The following is an 8,207-nucleotide window of genomic DNA, read 5'->3' as shown; positions in this document are numbered from 1 at the left end:
TGAATCATCAATATGCATAAACTAAAAGCATAGAAAAAAGCCATTAAATTGGCCTCAAGCATAGCTTAATCTTGGGTTAAGGAAAAGCTTTATGAAAAGCTTGATTTGGATTGAGAACGGGTCATGAGTATGACCATTTCTTGAGTGAGAGAGAGAATTTACATAAAAATCATTAGAATTTAAACATAAATGAAAATTAACTTCAATAGCATTTATTAACTTATGTAACTCTTCACTACTATTCAAACTTCAATAGTATTTAAAAAAAAAGCCATACCAATTGAACTTCTCAAGCTTGAGAGGGGTTGAGAAGAGAGAAACATTGAGAAATTATAGAAAGATCAATATTCACTAATTACCTTACAACTTGCTTGATTCTTTGTTCACGGTAGAGGCCCCCAACCAATCAATTGGTTAAGTATGTTGATGGAGCCACTAATGGGGATTGAAGAAAGAGGGAAGCTCCAAAAACTAGTGAATTATTAAATGAATTCACAGTTCTTGGCTTAGGTGGAGTAGAGTAACGATGCATAAACACTAACTATTTTTCAACAAGGGGGAGGCTTCTATTTATAGGAAAAATTGAGCTCCTAACCAAACAAACTGATTCTAGAATTTTCTAAATCAGTTTGGTCAATATTTGACCATTTTTAGGTCAGTTAAGCTAACTTTTTGGAACTAGACTTGAATGAGGAGAGAGGAGAGATGAAATATCTCAATTTTTATGAGTTTAAAACTCATTCAAGCATGTGAAATATGCACCTCCTTTAAAGAACTCCCTTTCCTTACATATGTCATATTTTTAATATTGCTCATAGTTTTTTACTAATAAACCTTGTACATGTTCAACTCTTCATCTTATGTGAAATATGCACCTCCTTTAAAGAACTCCTCTTCCTTACATATGTCATACTTTTAATATTGCTCATAATTTTTTACTAATAAACCTTGTACATTTTCAACTCTTCATCTTATGTGAAATATGCACCTCCTTTAAAGAATTCCCCTTCCTTACATATGTCATATTTTTAATATTGCTCATAGTTTTTTACTAATAAATCTTGTACATTTTCAACTCTTCACCTCATGTGAGCATTTACTCATTTTTGGGTATTTTCTTTTTACAAGTTGGATTTATCTCCTCCCTACACATGGATTGATGCTATTGGTCCATAGGAACCTTAATTGGACCATAGTCTAAAGATTTCTGAAAATCTAGACCCTTAGGCTAAGGTTCTTTATAGCTATTTTCAATTAATTCCAATTGCACATTGGAAAATTCTTTTTGAATTTCTGTTTCAGGGGAACTCATCTGAATTAGAAGAGATATTTTTCTATCCAAAAATATTCAAAATCTGAATATTCTCTCTCTAGAATATTTTTCTCTCTCTAGGCTAAAACAGATAGAAACAAGGTCTTTATATTTCTGAAGAGGGATTGATTACAGGGAAAGATACTAGACATCAAAAAGGGGCTGGGGGAGGAATCTTACAAGTTTGATTCTGCTTCATCTGAGGGCTCAAGAGTTACATTGTCAGATGGGCGAGAAGATCTGTGGATGTGTGGAGCCTCATGTAAGGATTTCAACACTGAGAAACTTAAGGGTAATCGAAGTGTATCAGATGAGGCATACATTTCACAACCCTTCCCTGAGCACTTAATTGATCCCCTAGAATGGAGTCATCTGAGGGCTCAAGAGTTACATTGTCAGATGGGCGAGAAGATCTGTGGATGTGTGGAGCCTCATGTAAGGATTTCAACACTGAGAAACTTAAGGGTAATCGAAGTGTATCAGATGAGGCATACATTTCACAACCCTTCCCTGAGCACTTAATTGATCCCCTAGAATGGAGTCATGTCCTTGTAACATTATCGACATGTGCTTTACCTAAGCCAATTCAATTTTGTGACTTAGATGGATATTACATTATTCCTATACGAATGGTACAACCACGTGACCTTCTAGATGATTTGTACTATGGGGATGCATCCATAGCACTGCGTGTAGAGGAAGTCTCAGTGGAGGATTTAACACTCGAATCTGCTAATGATGCTGATAAGGAAGATGGATGGGACTCTGATTTTGATGATGATGTGATAATCCTCGAGGAAGAGTTAGGAAAGGCACGCCTACTCTTGAGAGGAAGGGAGGTTCAAATAGAGATTCCTCAAACGTAAATGCTGTAAGAGCCATAAGAGAATCCGTAAACAAGATGAGAGGGAACGACGTGAGAGAATACAAAAAGAAAACAAGGAGTTTAAGAATGAACACTCTCGACCACCACCTCACTTCTCAGGAAAGAATGGATATCTATACTATGTCCAAGCACAAGATAGTATCAAAGACCAAGTAAAACGATCAGATAGATTCCAACCAGGAGAAAAGCTAAAAACTGTTAGCAAAAATCGCAAAAAAAACAAAGAGACCAAAACAAAAAATCAAGTCTCAAACAGATTCAAAAGAGAGTTTCGGAAGCGCAAAGATAAAGGTTGAATGAAAAACTCTGATGCAAGATTGCAAAAGAGAGCTCAAACTGCATGGTCTTCAATTAGTGATGACTCAAGTGGACAAGAACAAGGTCTCAATGTTCCCCCCAACTTCACACAGTACACTCTTTAAGATCGGAAGATTGTTCTTCAACAGCCCATGTGACAAAAGTCAAGCATGCCAGGGGTTTCATATGATGGTCCAGAAGATGCAAAAAAAATTGATATCGCTAAGCCAGGAGAAGAGCCTCGCTATGTGTGGATTGCCACAGACTTGTCCTTAGATGAGGAGAAGTTATTAATTCAAACCATAAAGGAGTATCGCGATGTTTTTGCTTGGAGTTATAAAGACCTCAAAGGAGTTGATCCAAGCATATGTTAGCATACAATTCCATTGCGAGAGGATGCAAAGCCAGCAACGTCCTTATACTTACAATGAGAATTTTGCACGAAAGATAAAAGAAGAAATAGACAAGCTCTTAGAGGAAAAATTTATCTACGAGATTGAACACACTGAATGGGTCTCCCCTATTGTAGTGGTGCCCAAGAAAAATGGAAAACTTCGAGTATGTGTAAACCTCAAGAAGGTAAATGCAGCTACTGTACGTGATCATTACCCACTTCCAATCTCACGGATCATGTTTTAGAACGTGTTACAGGGAAAAAGGCATATAGTTTCTTGGATGGATTCTCTGGTTACAATCAAGTGTCAATTGATCCGAAGGATCAACACAAGACAGCCTTTGCTACTGAAGATGACATCTTTGCCTATCGTGTTATGCCATTTGGTCTAACAAATGCACCTGCAACCTTTCAGCGGTTAATGAGTCATGTATTCAAGGAGTACCTTAGGCTATTTCTTGAGATCTTCATGGATGATTTATGTGTTCACTCACAAGAGCGTGATGATCATATAGAACACCTCAGACTTGTGTTTCAAAAGTGTCAAGTTTATCGTATATGCTTGAATCCTGACAAGTGCAAATTCATGGTAAGACAAGGGAAGATTTTGGGCCATATTGTTTCTCTCGCAATGGTATTTCAACAGATATGGATAAAATTGATGTCATTGTCTCATTACCTCAGCCTATCAACCCTAAAGGGGTACAAATATTCATGGGACATTGTGGCTATTATCGTCGATTCATCTACATGTACGCTGTCCTAGCCAGACCATTATATGCTCTTCTTGTAAAGTTTAATTGGACTGATGAGTGTGAGGAATCCTTTGAAAAGTTGAAGCAAGCATTAGTGTCTGCACCCATCTTACGGGCACCAGATTGAAACCAAATCTTTCATGTCTATATTGATACTTCAAACTTTGCAATTGGATGTATTTTGGCTCAATTGGGAGAACATAATAAGGATTTCCCAATCTCATATGCTAGTCGACAGTTGAACAATGCTGAGAAGAATTATACCACAACACAGAAAGAGAAGGTTTGTCCATGATATATGTAGTGAAAAAGTTTCGCCATTACCTTTTGACAAACAAATTTATATTTTTTGTGGACCATCAAGCACTGCTATATTTGGTGAATAAGCCTTGTGCAACTGGAAGGATTGTGAGGTGGTTTGTCATCTTTCTTTAGTTTGATTTTGAAGTGGCAGTTCGAAAAGGAACAACTCATCTTAGGGCAGATCATTTGTCTCGAATCACCTCTGGAGAAGCTCCTGTGGTGGGTGTGGATGATGATATGTTAGATTCAACACTTTTCCTTGTAGAGACAGCTCCTAAATGGTCTGAACCCATCTTAGAAATTTTGACAAGTGGGCAGATACAACTAGCGGGTCCTAATGTGGACCTATGGCGACCATTCAAGTTAATCTCAAGGAGATTGTATCGTCAGGGTAATGATGGAGTGTTGCGGCTTATACCTAACCCTGACCAATATGAGGAGATCTTGGAATGGGCACATGAGGGTATTGGTGGAATCCATGCATCAGCTACTACTTGTGTGCGACGTATAAAGCTCAGGATGGGCAATGGTGGCCTACCATGCATGCGGATGCTGAAAAATTTGTTCGTAACTGTGCTTCATGTCATATTCAACAACCAATTCATAATGTCACATTATTCCAAATTTCAACTACACCAAGTTGGAGTAAGTATATTGTGGACTATCTTCAGCATGGTCATACTGATCAAACAATTCCTAAATATCGAAAGCGTGCTATTGAAGTTGAAGCGGCCAACTATATGCTGATAGAGGGCCAACTCTACAAGAGGGGCAAGGATGGGGGATTTGGATCAAGAATTGGTATGGCCATAGCAACAGGTGGAAGAAGAAACGGTCGTACCAATCTTGGAATGTCCATGGCAACAGGTGCAAGAAGGAACGGTCGTACAAATCTTGGAACGTCCGTGCAATCCAGATTCTGAGAAGAGAATGGAACATTATCAGAGCTTGTGTTCTGTGGGAAATCCGGTGCACTAGGAATGCCACTGTTTTTCAGAAGGTCTCACTTGTTGGTCTCGAAGCTTCAGATGTAATGCATAAATGTGTTTGCATGTGTTGGTCTGTGTGTAATGTGAACAAGATGAGATGTGCTGAGCTGGGTTATTTTTTACTGAATCTACAGAGGAACATAACATGACTTGTACCCTGGTCTGGATGTGGCTTCAAACATACTAGGAGAGGGCTCTTAACCTTTGGTTTACTGTTGTAGGTAAGATGTTATAATGGTTTGAGAAGTAGCTTACCCAGATATGGACCTAGAACTAAAAGGTGGTATCTCAAGGAAAAACAAGTGGACTATACACTTGTTGCTAGACCCTCATTTAAGACATATTCAAACAGGGGGAAAGTTGGAAAAAGAAATAGGGGCTGCACTACGGAAAAAGATCAGAAAAAGAAAAAGATAGAACTCATTGAAATACGAAGGAAATGAACTAATTGGACTTGTTAGAAAAATAGTTTATTTCTGTCGGTGCACGTGGGAGGAGGGTGCACAGAAAGAGAAAGTGAGACCTCTACAAGGTTGGAGAGGCAATGAACTGATTGAAATACGAAGGCCTTAAGTGATCATTATCCTCCTATCAGAGTTTCTTTCCTGGTTATGGAGGCGTTTCGTCATCACCACGGCAGCTTGTTGGCTGGTGGCTATGGCTTGTGCCTCGCCTTCCTTCCTACCATCTTCGTGTGTATTCTGCTTCCTATTGTGTTGCTGAGGAAAGCACGATCAAGCATTAAGCTGCCCCCAGGACCTCCAGCTTTGCCCATCGTTGGCCACCTGCACTTGCTAGGAAAGAACCCACACCACTCTCTCTACAATCTCAGCAAGACCCATGGCCCCCTCATGTCCCTCAGGCTGGGCTCCGTCCCTCTCATCGTGGCTTCCACACCGGACATGGCTAAGCAGATCCTGCAGAAGCACGACCAAACCTTCTCTTCGCGCCCGCACAATTTCGCCGTCCCTACTCACGTCTTCGGCGGCCACATGGACATGGTCTTTGCTCCACGCGGCCCTTACTGGAAGCTCATGCGGGAGCTCTGCGTCACCGACCTCTTCACCAACAAGCGGCTCGAGTACTTCGAGCCCGTGAGAAAAGAAGAAGTGAGCGCCCTCATGCGCTCCATCCTAGATGCAGTGGGAACACCCGTATCTCTCCGGCCAAAGCTGCACACCGCTTCCAGCAACATCATTTCCAGAATGGCACTCGGCAAGAGCCTGGCGGAGCTCGCCACTAGCTCTCATGACATTGTAGACCTAATGCTCGAAATGATCCATCTCCTGGGCGTCTTCAACGTGGGCGACTACATCCCTTCCTTGGCGTGGATGGATCTGCAAGGCTATGTGAGACAAAGCAAGGCCGTTGCGCGTAAAGCAAGCACTGTTTTTCAAGAGATTATCGACGATCGGCGCGACATGAGACGTCGGAGCAATGGATCTCCTGCAAACAGTGCACACGACTTCCTGGACCTACTATTATCAGCCTCTCTCGACGCCAAGCACAAGGATCTCCAAATTCGAGACGGAAAAATCAGGGCAATTTTAATGGTAAGATTAGAGACCATTCGTTTTCCTATCATTTAGAGAGAGAGAGAGAGAGAGAGAGAGAGAGAGATTGATTGATTTTTGCGTCGAGGGAGTTATTATAAGCATGCCATCTTATCTCGTTTTGGCGCAGATATATGTGATGTGATGCTCTCAGGATCTAACTAGTTTGTTTTTTTCTTTCAACTAGGACATGTTCTTTGCAGGGATTGACACATCTGCAATCACAATTGAGTGGGCACTTGCAGACCTGCTTACGAACCCCGGAAAAATGCAGACTGTGCAAGAAGAACTTGAACACATAGTGGGAACATCACGCCTAGTTCAAGAGTCAGACATTCCTCACCTACCCTACTTAGGAGCAGTGGGGGTGAAGGAGTCTTTGAGATTGCATCCAACTGCGCCTCTCCTAGCACCACATATGTCAATGCAACCATGCCAAATATCTGGTTACGACATCCCTGCAAACAGCCTAGCTTATGTGAATGTATGGGAGACCCAAACACATGGGAAAAACCTTTAGAGTTTTGTCCTCAGAGATTTTTGGACAGCAGCATGGATGTACGTGGACATCACTTTGAGCTAATACCTTTTGGATCTGGCAGGAGGGCTTGCCCTGGGTTGAAGTTAGGCCTTCTCAATGTGCACATTGTTTTGGCAAGTCTCCTTCATGGTTTTGTTTGGACAACTACAGACAAGCCAGACATGACAGAGAAGTTTGGCATTATTATGACATTAGTCGATCCATTAGTTGCAATAGCTAGGCCCAAGTTGCCTAGACATCTCTTTGAAGCATAACAATAAACGTTTTGGTCATGCCTTATGCAAGATGGTGGGAGGCTTGGGAGGAAAGGCTTGGTCAATGGAGAGTGCTCAAGATTGAAGCAGTATTCGAATAAAAACTATTTTCCCAAAAAGTAAAAAACCTTCATCTAAAAATTGTGAAATTATTTATAAAGAAAATTTTTAAATTTTGAAGGTTTTTGTTCTACAACCCCTCAAAATCTGCAGGTTTTTGTACCCTTAAGTTTCAGATTTGAAGGTAATTTTATAAATCTGCAAGTGCAAATTACACTATACCCGGGTTTTTTTCGAACAGTGGATTGAAGAGATCCAACGTGGAAATTTTAGCAAAAGTTTTGTTTTTGAAAGTTTGGGAAGTCTTGATTTAGACGTGTTTTGAATAACATTTTTGTCTTCTTTCGATGTGATGGTGGCTATCGAAAATATTTATTGTTTACAATAATAACACTATAAACTGTCAAAACTCTATTTTGTAAATGGATATTTCCAACACTTGTTGATTATTTTGTTATAAAAATCTTTCTACTAAAAATTAGTGCAAAAATATATGTCTACTGACACTAGTTGGTAAATACAAAAGTGTCATGGGATACTTTTATGTCTTGTTAACTCGATGCATGTGAGGTATTTTTACAATCCTATTATGATGAATTTTCACACACTATTTTTGACATCTTTTTTAATGTGGTTCATTGAAGAGTCTCTTTTTTCGAGGATTTGGTGATGGGATGAGTTGCACAAACTTAAGTTTCCCTCTAGGTGGTTGTTTTGATGGCAAAATGGTGAGCTACATTCTAAGAAATTCTCCTTGTTACCAACACCCTTAATGTGACTTCAATTTGCATATATAAATTTGCCTCTTCTTGCTGAGTGTGGTGGTAGCTTTTTTATAGTCCTAATTAGTTAAAATGGGGAGA

The 8,207-nt window shown here is 40.1% G+C and overlaps 1 pseudogene; it reads left to right on the top strand.

Moving 5' to 3' along the window:
- Window positions 1-5,497: 5,497 nt before the first annotated feature.
- LOC147606192 (3,9-dihydroxypterocarpan 6A-monooxygenase-like) lies at window positions 5,498-7,514 on the top strand (annotated as a pseudogene).
- Window positions 7,515-8,207: the final 693 nt, after the last annotated feature.

The sequence above is a fragment of the Cibotium barometz genome, chromosome 58 (genome assembly GCF_041138505.1).
Source record: "Cibotium barometz isolate CiBa-2024 chromosome 58, ASM4113850v1, whole genome shotgun sequence".
Taxonomy (NCBI): domain Eukaryota; kingdom Viridiplantae; phylum Streptophyta; class Polypodiopsida; order Cyatheales; family Cibotiaceae; genus Cibotium; species Cibotium barometz.
Note: the sequence above shows the minus strand (reverse complement) of the source record. Positions and strands in the feature narration are given on the sequence as shown.